Here is a 13,186-nt window from a genome sequence, read left to right as displayed (position 1 = left end):
TAGTAGAGATACTACAGTGATTTTTAAAGGTAGACAAATATAACTTCAAGTTAAATCTGATTTTCAGTTTCAAAGGCAGAACATGTTTTTGTGTGATGATGTCTCAGAGGAGTCTACAGAATCTGACATTTAGAAATTCATAGTACAAAATTCTGTAGATTGGGTAAATATGAGCCAGATTACAGCAGATGAAGTATTGATAGGACATGAAGAAAATGGTAAGCACGTAAAACTGTGTGTGAATTTAAAAGTGAGACATGAAATAAATGGAAAAAGCAGCACAAAGAGATACATTCTAAATACATGAGATCTATAATGAGGAGCAAGGATACTGCAGTTGTAATGAGAACAGATAAGGAAAGTTGAAATGGAGTGAGAAGAAATTATATGAATTATTAAATTAAGCTTAGCCAAAAGCAGTGTCCTTACGTAATTTAAGTTCAGTCAAGTTCCTCCATACATAGTGAACACTATCTTAACTGGGTGTGTAAACAGACTGCAACCTACTCTTGTACCAATCACCAAGTTTCAGCCAATTAAAGGCAGCCAACTGTTCAAACTGTATTCAAATAAGGCAAACTCCAAGCTGGAACCAATCCGGCAGTTTCTATACCTCACTTCTGTTTTCTTCATGTCACTTTCCTTTTCATGTTCATAGATTCTCTATGACCATGGGACAATACTGGACTTCCTCTGAATCTAATCTTGTTCAAAGGCTGCCCAGTTTGTGAACTGTCCTTTGCTCAATTAAAGTCTGTAAAATTTAATTGTATAAGGTGTTTTTTTTTTTTTTTCCCATTTAACATTATTAATCTGAAACAGGACGGCAGAGTTTAAAGATGGTGGTGGTGATGGTGGTAGTGAGGATGATGATGATATTGATTGTAATGGCTTGCATGTATATGAGTATATGTGTATGCGTATGTCTGTGTGGTTGTGTGCAGGCAGGAAGACAGAGAGAATAGGGAAAGGAAAAGGAAGGGGAGAGACGTAATTTAACAAATGTCTGGTTTTCCAACTGAGGAAAGAAACACAAACATTGCTGAGAATGCTGGAAATGATGGAATTTCTCCTCCCTATTTGCTTGGTATTTCTGCCCCATATTTCTAAATCTTCACTTTCCAGGGGAATATAAACAGCCAAGGTCTGTGGAATTTACATACACAATTACACTCTTCTCTTATTTTGAGTACTACAATTGCAACACTAATTCATATCCTTAGTTTTATCTCACCAGGATTGTTGCAATAGTGTCTTAAAAAGTCTCCTTATGTTCAGCCTCTTTTCTCAAAAGCAACACACATGCTGTGTTTTTATTTACTTTGGCATCTTAAAAGTTTCCTGTTCTTAAATGAAAGGTGCTTAGGCATTTGAGGAACTATCTTGACTAGCTTATGTGGTTCCAATTGCCATTTATTGCTATTTTACACACACTTTGCATCACTGATTATTTTTGCCACTGACACTGGAATTTCCAGACTATTACTTTTCTTGAATTTTTCATCTCTGCCCATGAAATCTCTTCCTTTACCACTATCTACTAACAATTATTACAATCAGTATATTTTCAAACATTGTCTCTCCATCTAATCTGTATGAATCTGACCTTACAGTTATTTTTTTCTTCAGAGTATAGTTCTATGCAACTAATAATAAGCTAATCTACATGGTAACTATATGTCTACTTCTTATTACCTGCCCTAGTCTGATAAGATACAATTTAAGAGTAGATACATTTAATTTTTTAAAAAATATTATTTTATTAGCCTTTACTGTTGGTAAGGAGTAATTATAAATGTCAGTTTGATCAACTTTTACAGATTCATTAAATTTTGAAAAATCTAATGGATTCTAAAGCAAGTGCTAATTACTGCAACTCTCAAGTAATTGTTTTATTTTGTGGGGACACAAGACAGTCATAATATCTTAAGTTATATATGTATATATATTTTCATAACTTTGTAACCTATAGAAAGCAAAATATCAAGGAAATCCTGAACTACAGCATATTACTGTGTAGAATATAGTTACACTTTGAAAAATAAACAGAAAAGTACTAAAAACAGAGTAACTTAAAACAGTTTTAATATAAATGTATTTACAACCTACAGACTAATCCAATAAAATAGTTAAAAATATTTAAACATAGCATTATCCAATTTTATTTTTCGTAAATGCCACAGGCTTAGTTAGTGTTTCAAATGATCTGCATTTTCAAAGATCAATATTGCCATTTTCAATTTTTTATATTTATCTAAGTTATAACTATAGTATTAACATTTGCATGTGTGGCAAACACCATTTTAGAAGTTGGAACTTTAAATATCAACTCTGTTATTTTATATATTAGCAGCAACTAATTCTAGAAGTCCCAAAACTTTTGGAAACTCATTTAGACATGCATATATATTTGGAAATAAAATTAGAAAGTTTTATTTAATATAAGCAAAGATTATTAAGTCTTTTATCTTTTAATGGATTCACAATGTATAAATATTATACTCCTTCAATATTCTCTTCATTCTCATAACAACCCAGGAAATTAAGTATATTATAATTTGTGAATATACTGACATAATAAAAATAAAAATAACATTAATTCATAATTTAATATATACCAGCAATTTTGCTATGCTTACAACATGAATCCCTTATTTAAAACATTCCCATTTTACAGTTTAAGACCATGAATGGTTCAGAAATATGCCTGACTTAAGAGAGTGGAATTTGGCTGGGATTCCAGGTTTGACCTTTAGTACTGCCAGGGTTGTAAGACCTACTGGTGCTTCACAGACCTGGAATTATTTTTACTAAGTTGCTATATCTACATGTATGTCTTTGCGTTTTGATCTGTGTTTTATTTTTATTTATGATTTATTTTCATGGACTTCAAAGTGGGAAGTGCTTATTTTAGGGCCTGCAGTGGAAAGAACACATGTAGGTTAATTTTTCCTGCCACATTTATTCTACACATTTCTGAGAGGCAGAGTAAAAGCTGTGAAGAAGGATCCAAAGAGCCAGGAAACAAAAGCTTACATGGATCAATAGTAAGGACAAAATAATAAACTTTGAATCTAGGTGTATTTGATACATTGGCCTGACAGATTTAATTTCTGCTCATTAGAATTGTGCTTATGATGGTAAAATATGACATTGGAATACATTATTTCTATAATAAGATAAAACACAAAGAAATAGTTTATAGTAGTTAAATGTCTTTGTTCTGTTCTAAGACATGCTGTTTATGAATTTGTAAATTATTAAAAATATTCAAACATGTTTAGTAATTCATACTCTATTTGTAATTTTAAGTATTTTGGAAGAATTAAAAATATCCATTTGTTAAGCAATGACTTATTTCTGTTTGCAAAGTTTTAATAAAATTCAAAACTGTATTCAGGAAAGATGTTTTAAAATTTTGCAGACACTTATCATGTGCAGAGATGCTATTACTGTAACTATGACTGTATCCTCTACACAGTTTCACCAAATCCTGATTTTTATGTCTCTGTTTGCGTCTTTTTTTGTTCTTCCTTACAACAGGTAGGGTAATCTTGCCATTCTCTTTATCCTTTCCCTACCAGAATGTTTTGAGTCCCTCAAATTGAATCCAATCACTCTGTAGCAGGTCCAGCCTTGTCAATGCCAATAAACATGGTTCAACAAAAAGCAAGTAAATAATACAGTCAGTCTAAAGAAGAAAACTGGCAGGTTTGCCGCAGATTTCATGCTGACCACTGTGATTCCACTAATTCAAACTGAAGTTCCATGAACTACTTCGGTATTTATGTCAAAATATTGAGTCATTGATGTTTGTGTCAACTAAAGTCCCCAAGAATTTTTAATATAATCTGCTGTTATGTCCATTTGGTTCTTTGAAATTAATTTCATGGCTTTCACTTGCAGTTTTTAGAGGTCACTTGTCAGATGTTGTCTATTTTTTTAGTCTGTCAGAACCATTTTTGTATCACAATTTTGTTCTCTAACGTTTCGTGTTAACAAAGATATAATATCTATATGCTAAAATTAAGCCAATGATAAATGTATTCAATAAACAAAGGTCAAGTTTAAAATATAATTTATTATTATTTTGAATGCCCTTATTAAAAAATTATATTCAAGGTTTAAAAATATTATATTACTGCAGAGCAAGCACCATGATGTTAGGCAGCATATCTTTTATTTTCCCACAAAATTAAATGCCCTTATTCAGAAAACATATATATACTCATAGATATCATATGTGTAGCTCTTGCTCAATTATAGTTTTCAGTATTTCTGAAATAGGCTTACAAAATATTAGGTTTATTCTATTATTTTCGTCATAAAATCTTTTTAAAAATAATTAGAATCTATCACTATGTTAACATTGTCCTATAAAGAAAAAACTTCATGAAAGTAGCTAAACCGACAAATTCTCCCTAACTGAAGTAAAAACTAACAAACAATTTGCTACTAAAATCAAGAAAGAAAAAGAGATGACCTATACAAAAGAAATCGATACTCAAGATGTCTTTAAATCTGTCAGATCAGAAAATAGAACATGTAGCAAATATGAAAATGAATTTGCCTTTTATAGGTTTGTTCACTGACTTTGAAAGAACAATATATTTAAATTAGTAGCATCAATACAAAATAAAAAAAAGTATTTTGTGGATTTTAAAAAAATTAAAATGTTGACTAAAAGCATCAATTATTTTAAATAATAGTAAAAGTAGTAGACAACCCATACAACTTAATCTATTTTATAATTGTTGCATATCTCATTTAATAAATTTATATATAATTTACTGTATTAAAGAATGCAGTGTTAAATAAAAAGCAACTGAAAGAACTATTATCAAATGTGATAGTTAAGAATAAATATAGATTTTGAGACCTTCGAATCAACAATAAAGGACCAAGGGTGCCGAGCGGGAGTGGCCTCATTGATTGACATGAGTGAATTCAGATATAACTCAAGCTAATTAAAGGGCTTGTTAAAAATAAAAAGTTGATTCCACGCAAGCGGGCAAGTTACCGCTGTTTACCGTTCAGAGACTTACAGTTGCTGGCCTGCATTGCCATAAAGAGCTCATTTATTGAGCAAGACTTATATTTATCTCTTCATTTTGGAGAGCCTAATAAGCTGTTATTACAGTTTCTCTACTGACGTTCAAAAGTTTTGAAATTTGAAAGACACTTTTGCAACTCAAACAGCATGAGCAGGACCAGAGCAGAGAACCCTGTTAACAATGAGTCGGGTCCAGTCAAAATGGTCAGCTGAGAGGCTCTGTGAAACGCAATGTGGGCCCTGGAGAAGGGGGCACACAGACACAGCAACAGACGAACCAGCTGAGAAGAACACCAACACAGTCAGTAATGGCACTCAGCAGCAAGCACAGAGTATGACCACCACTATTTAACCTGTCAATGACTGGAAAGACTTTAAAACTCCCTCCAAAGGATCTAAGAATCGAAACTTCAGATGTGACTTCCACAAAAGGAAACAACCTTGAAGGTTACTGTTTGAAATGGGAGTTACTAATGGGAATTTTTTAAGTGGGCTTGGAAAAGCCGTCCCCTATTCAGGAGGAGAGCATTCACATTGCTTTATCTGGTAGGGATATCTTAGCTAGAGCAAAAAAATGGAACAGGCAAGAGCCGTGCTTACCTCATTCCCTTACTTGAATGGCAGACCTGAAGAAATACAATATACAAGCGATGGCGATTGTTCGCACTGGAGACCTTGCTGCACGGGTCAGTCAAATTTGCATCCACGACAGCAAACACGTGAGATGGGCCAAAGTGATTGTAATCACAGGAGCAACCAATTTACGAGATGACACAATGAGGCTTGATGATACAGTGCACGTGGTGATTGCTGCCCCTGGAGAATCCTGGATTTTATTAAGAAAGGAGTAGCAAAGATTGATGATGTTGTCGGGATGATAGCATTGGATGAGCAGGCAGTTAAGTTGCTGTCACAGGATTTTGTGCAGATAATGGAATGTATAATTCTCACAGTACCTAGAAACAGGCAGATTTTACTATATTTCGCTACTTTCCTTCTCAGTGTACAGAAGTTCATGAATTCTCAATTGCAGAACCCTGCGAGATTAATCTAATGGAGGAATTAACTGTGAAGGGAGTAACCCAGTACTATGCATATGTAACTGAGCACCGAAAAGTGCACTGCCTCAACACCCGTTTCTTCAGGCTTCAGGTAAACCAGTCGATCATTTTCTGTAACACCTCTCAGTGAGTTGAATTCCTAGCCAAGATTTCCCAACTGAGTTATTCTTGCTTCTATATCCATGCTAAAATGAGGCAGGTACATCAAAAGCATGTGTTTCATGATTTCCAGAAATGGCTTATCCCACGATCTTGTTTGCACTGATCTGTTTACCGGAGGTATTGCTATACAAGCTGTGAATGTGGTAATAAACTTTGATTTCCCAAAGCTGGCGAAGACCTGTCTCCATTGTATTGGAAGATCAAGTTGCTTTGGTCATGTTGACTTAGCCAACAACCTGATGACATACGATGATCACTTCAACCTGAAAAATACTGAGGAGTAGATGGGAACAGAAATTAAACTTATTCCAAGCAACATTGACAAGAGCCTGTATGTGGCAGAATACCAGAGCGAGCCTGTAGAAGATGAGAAACCTTAGCAAGCGTGCTTTGACAAACTGCAGAAGGCTCGTTTGGATCTGTGACGCATCGTTTTGGGGGGAATGTTCTTCTCTTTATGGGCTTTTCATCTTTTATTTTGGAACTATGAAGACTTAAAATAGCTCAGATTTTTTTTTTTTTTAAAACCGGTGATGAGAATAAAGGCTGAAAAGAAGGAATGAATAAACCTTTTTTTGTTCCACTTGTTTGCACTGTGTGCTGGGTGAAGATTAGTTGCACTAACTGCTGGTTTTTAAAAAATGTCTTCTGGGGAAAGGAGACAAGGAAGGAAAAGAAAGAAGGGGAGAAACCCTAAAAAGAGAAGAATCTTAATGAACACACAAGCTTGTCGATGATTTCAAAATTCTCCGACAGCTGACTCTCGATGCGTTGCAACTTCTCCCTGATGACTCACCTGTTTTTTAAGCCTGAAGAGCTTATTAATTATTTGTGCGAAGTGCTGTATGCCGTGAGACTATTCAGAGTATTATCTTTTAGATGCCTAAGGAATCAACAATAGTCACTCTTTCTTTCCTTTTTTCTTTCTTTTTCTGTTAAAAAAAAAAAAAAGTTGTCTTTTCATTGTGGTTTCAAGTTGAAGTCCTTCCCTTTCTACCCAATACTCAAGCCCAGGGCTGGAGAACGAAACTTATTAGTAATGTTAAACACCGTTTTCTTTTTCTTTATGTGGATGAGTTGATACGCAACTGCAGTTCATTCCAACTGTAAATACATGTATTTTTTAAAATCCCAAGTAAAAATTTCTCTAGGCTGAGTAGATAAAACATCATCACTCCCAAAGGAAAGAGCAGACTATCATTTCAGGAACCATATTTGAGGGAATGTGTTCTCTTTCCGGGTCCACAAGTTTTAAGGGCAAGAACTTTCTAGCACTATGCCCCACACCCTTCTCTCTCCATCCTGGAGATTTAACCCTTATGTTTGAATTTCATGGGTGCCGGAAGAAACTAAGAGTCAATCACTCCAGCAGAAGTTCTAAGGAACTCCTTTCATTGGCCGGTGGTCTTAGAGAAGGTGGGGGTTCCTCCCAGGTTAAAAGTCCCCTTCTTCCACATGCCTTTGGACTACATGTTTGGTTCCCCTTTCATGAATACTCTCGTGCCCTGGGAAGTTTTTTTTCTCTATCCAGGATTTTCCTTTTGGAGCCCGCTTCGGACACTCTCTCATGGAAGCCCGTCTTCCCCTTCTCAATTCCATCTCTCTCTCTATTCCTTTCCACTCAGTGTGGAAGCTGCTTTCCTCTCCTGGATTCCATCTTTCTAGATTCTCTCACTCAGTGTGAAAGTTAGTTGGTTCTCTCTCCTTCTCCTTTTTCTCTCTCTAGATAAATCACTTTCTAGAAACACTTTTGAGTCCAGAGTTTATGGCGCACTGTGCCGTGGTCACCTCTCTCATTCTTGAGAGGGCAAGAGACCAGTAGCCTTGAGAAACGTCCTCTCATGGGAGCTGAGGGCACCCTGAACCCCTGAACCCAAGTATTATAATATTACAAACCTTTGTGCTCTATAGCAGACACTAAAGACTGATTTACGCACGCCTCCCATAGCAGTATGGCAACTAATGTGCAGACATGTCAGAGCCTGGAGCCTCTTTCCTCTGCGGCAAAGTGTGTACCATGGAAAATTGGGTGTGTATACATGCATAAACTTTATAAATAAGTTTTCTGGGTTCATATGTATATATGTGTACACACACACATATGTATTTTGGATGAAAGTTGCTGGGATTAAGGGGATTAGAGTGATTGTGGCGGAGCTAAAGATGAGAGGGGCTCAGTTTTACTGATTTACTAAATCCTAGAAAGTACTTTGACCTCTTGCTGTAGAGAGAAGATTTCTATGGTACCCTGTGTCAGTAAAGGGACCCAGAAATCTGGGATGTACTGTTTGCTGCCACATTATCTCATCTAGGACCTTTGGAGTAGGTTTACAAGAGAGAGCAAGGAAGCATCATTAATAATTCAAGATTTTTTTTTTTAGAAGCTCTGATTTTGCTTCTTTCCCCTTTCTAAAAGTTTGAGGAACATTTCAAGCTCTGCAAAAGGGGGCAAAGATTATTCTACTTTGCAGTTTGGGAATTCGTTTGAGTGACAGAGACGTTGAGCAGTATATATATATATATATATATATATATATATATATATATGTATATATATATATATATCACAGATTTGCATTTCAGAATATTATCCAGTATCAGCTTTCATAACGATAGCAGTTCTGGAGCTTAATTTTCTGTGGATCATTTCCTTTAATGTCCAAAACTGTTGCCCTCTGCCCACATTGATACATAAACTTTTTTAGGAATGGGCAACCTGAGAGCTGCTAACTTTCATGATACAAAGCTGCTTGCCATCCTCTTGTGTTGTGACAAGATTTGTTATCTGTCATTTTGCACTGTAAATTGCTGGCAAATGTTTTACAGTCAATAGTCTTGCTTTAAATTGTGCCCCTCCCAACATGCTTGATATTTGGCCTGATCTCCTGGCAAAAGGAGATGAATCAAAGCTAGTGAACTATTTTTTTAATGTTTTTAATTCCCTTTTAACCCTGTGTACTAGGTTAATCAGGAGGCATCAGACAAGGGGGGAAAGAAAAAATAAACAAAATTAAAAAACCGATTTTCATATTCCATTGTTTTTCAAAATCCTAAAATATTACAAAATAAGTCCTGCATACACTAATGTATTAACTCTTCCGGACAAAGAAATCAATTACTTGAAGTTGCTTTTTTGACTCTGCCTACTTCTGAGCAGACTATTTGTGACTCACCCACAGTTTTTTGGAGATAAAATCCTACAGATGCCTCCTGATTGGACATAGTCCTAACTCCTTAATACCTGTAGCAAGAGCTCTACTGTACAAACCCCAGAAAAGAGCAAGTTCATCTACTTGGAACCCAAATCTCATACGTTCTGTCCAGTCAATGTTGGTTATTAAGTAGAAACCCTAATTAAGGAAGTAACTCTTTTCCAGGGAGGGGTGGGCAAGGGTATTTAAAAGATGTCAATGTTTGACCAAAAACTCTTGCCCTTGTACTGATGCAGCCCTCTTTCTCCCCTACCTCTTGGGATATAAGAGGGATCATTCATATAGAAAAAAAGAAAAGAGTGTCAATGCAATTCTGTATCTCGCTACAGAACATGTGGGTGACTAAACAAAAAGTGTGGACTCCTTTGCCAACTTTAGACTGCTCTGCCTGGTGCCACATGCCTGTGAGTCCCTTTTAAAGCACAGACTTAAAATGGAAAGTATTACTGAAATAGAGCCTCTAATGAGGAGTGGCACTTGAACTATCTGGGACACCACTACTGGACATGGTCTTGTTATAGGAGATTGGTCAGGGTGGTGGGAGACGCTATAGGGAAAGATGCAAACCTTCTCGAAGAGTCAGAAGGTTTTGCAAAGCTTCGGGGGAGAATAAGCTGAAGGCAGGTGTTCTCTTACCCTGAGGCAGAGGGCGAGAAGTAGGTGCAAGGAAATGGAGAGGAGTTTGTCTAAATAGGTTTGTTTACTTATGTTGTCTGGAAACTGATCTTTGATCATCTGTGTGCGAGACTGCTCCCTGCCAGGGGAACCACAATGTTAATTACCCACAGATCGTGTTGGCTCCAGGCTTTTGGCATTATGTCTGTACTGAATAAAAGCAAGCAGCTCCAGATTATTGGGGCTGCTCACTCTTCGGCAGGCAGTCGCCTAGCCATTCTTTTACTGAATACCTGGGTCTGAGTACTCCTTGCATCTGTTGCTTGGCCAGAGCATGTGGGATGGACCTGGCACTTGTAGAGGCAGCTGTTCAGTTTTGGTGCTTGACCCTTGAATAGAAATTGTTCAATGGAACAATGATCTAAGGACTAGATCAAAGCCTGATATTTTCTTTCCTTTTTTTTTTCTTTCTGTTTTTGGTCCCTCATAATTAGGAGCAATGTTACTATTAGAAGTTGTTTCCACATTATTTCCAATATTGGATATGTGTTTTTTAAGTAATGGTAATATTTTTCAGTGGCTCATGTGGATGAGAACTACTCCCTATTTTTAATATTAAAACTACATCCAACTCACAGTTTAGCCTTTGGTTGTATATTTGTGTAATGGGCGATATACTGTTACATACCTTGCCACCTCTAGGTCTATGTTTTTTTCTTTCTCCATATATTCTGATGGGGATAGAAACTGTTTTGCTTTTCCCTTAGGAATGGAACAAATTTATTCTAAAATCTTTCATGGAATTAAGGGACAGGGAAACCTAAATACACCTCTAAATTATTTCAAGTTAGTCCCAGCAGGATAAAATAGGTTGCCCCCAAAGGGTGGGGGACGTGAGCCTGGTTATAAGTATTTGTTTTCAGCAGGAGATGGGAACATCTTTCCTTTGCCATTGGCTTTGTGCTTGATACCATCATGCTTGGTTCAAACAAGACAACACATCCCAAAGCCTTGAGCGTAAACGGATGGAATCAAAACATCTCATTCTGATGAATTAATTTTTAAATTTTTTTTAAAAGGGGTGGGGGGAGGGTACTTTGCCCCAAAATGGAGGGTGTCTGCACTAAGGATTTAGAGACAGCTTGGAAGCTCATAACTTCATCAGCAATTGCCTTTAGCCATATTTCTGATCATCTAGATGAGTAACAAAAAGTAAAACAATTTATTGGGAATTAAGTCACTTTATTTTAATTTGCATTTTTTTCAATGTTCTAGGTATCTTTAAATTTGTTACTGAGGAATCATTTTCTTGCCAAATATCTTTGTCAAAATTATTGGCCTCATGAGAGCTGAAGTCAGCTTTTTGGTGAACTTTTGGACTTCTGTGAGATTGTAGTTGTATTTTATATCTCTAAAGACAGTTTTTTCTTTTCTCTTTTGATTTTTGTTGGTTTGAAGTCTATTTTATCAGAGACTAGGATTGCAACTCCTGCTTTTTTTTGCTCTCCTTTTGCTTGGTAAATCTTCTTCCAACCCTTTATTTTGAGCCTTGTGTATCCTTGCATGTGAGATGGGTTTCCTGGATACAGAACACTGATGGGTTTTGGCTTTTTATCCAATTTGCCAGTCTGTGTCTTTTGATTGAGCCATTTAGTCCATTTACATTTGGGGTTAATATTGTTATGTGTGAATTTGATCCTGCCATTTTGATGCTAGTTTGATGATAGTTGATGCAGTTTCATCATTGCATTGATGCTCTTTACCAGTTGGTATGTTTTTGGAGTGGCTGGTACTCGTTGTTCCTTCCTATGTTTAGTGCTTCTTTCAGGAGCTCTTGTAAAGCAGGCCTGGTGATGATGAAATCTCTGAGTAATTGCTTGTTCATTAAAGATTTTATTTCTCCTTTGCATATGAAACTTAGTTTGGCTGGATATGAAATCCTGGGTTGAACGTTCTTTTCTTTAAGGATGTTGAATATATTGGTCCCCACTCTTTTCTGGCTTGCAGGGTTTCTGCTGAGAGATCCACTGTGAGTCTGATGGCTTCCCTTTGTGGGTAAACCAACCTTTCTCTCTGGCTGCCCTTAGCATTTTCTCCTTCATTTCAACCCTAGTGAATCTGATGATTATGTCCCTTGGGGTTGGTCTTCTTGAGGAATATCTTTGTCACAGTTCATAAGGTCAGAGGGTGCTCGCCTGACACCTGGACTCTGTCCCTCTACAGCTGACAGATTTCAACAGAAATAATTTAAATTATCCAGCAGACAATGCTGGGCAAGGGAGAGTGTAGGGCTGGGTATTAAGCTATGCATTGGTTCTGGTGTGGTTTGTGGGTTTCAGATCAGTGCCCTTATAGTCACTGTGGTGGGTTACTCCCTGGATGTGATGCTGTACCACAGAAACATGCTGCTCAGTAAATGAGCAAAACCATTGGTTGTGGGGGACAGGGTGCCTGGAGAAAACAAAATCAGTGTTCCCTTTTTTGAAACAAAGGAAAAATATTATTTTTTTGTTCAGTAAAAATGATAGAAAATTGGTCCCACAAGGGACCAAGTCCACTGAGAAGTGAACAGTGGGAACTCAAAATTTCAGAAACATTGGGAAAGGGGAAAATTGGCTTTCTATTAACTGGCGTATGTTCCAATGAGGCTCTGTTTTTGCTGGGATGTGTTATGTTGGATGTACTCATATATGGACCAGAGTCTGCTGAGTTTATAAGGTTTAAAAAATACAGTACAATCTTTATTTTTTAAAACTTATCTCAATAAAAGCCCACAGGAACTCCAAAAAAAAAAAAAAGAATAAATATAAATAACATTGAATAATAAACTGTCAAAAAATGACACGGATTTTTTTGAGTGAAAATATAAAATATTGCATTTTTATTTATGAAAAATAAGTAAAATAAAACAGTAACTTCAATGTTAGTATGATTCTTATTCAGTAAGGCCAGAATATTAAAACAAAAATACACACACAAAAGAAAATCAATGTTGTTTTGAACAGAAAGCTATATTAGGAAAGGAAATTTAAATGGAATAATGAGGTTTACAGTGAGGGCATAATTTATAATGAATTTAAGAG

General features: G+C 36.2%; 1 pseudogene; it reads left to right on the top strand.

Annotated features, from left to right (window-relative positions):
- The first annotated feature begins 5,200 nt into the window (after window positions 1-5,200).
- LOC101045694 (putative ATP-dependent RNA helicase DDX6 pseudogene) lies at window positions 5,201-6,666 on the top strand (annotated as a pseudogene).
- The last annotated feature ends 6,520 nt before the right edge of the window (window positions 6,667-13,186 follow it).

Source organism: Saimiri boliviensis, chromosome 16 (genome assembly GCF_048565385.1).
Source record: "Saimiri boliviensis isolate mSaiBol1 chromosome 16, mSaiBol1.pri, whole genome shotgun sequence".
NCBI lineage: Eukaryota > Metazoa > Chordata > Mammalia > Primates > Cebidae > Saimiri > Saimiri boliviensis.
This window is presented reverse-complemented; position numbering and strand designations above follow the sequence as displayed.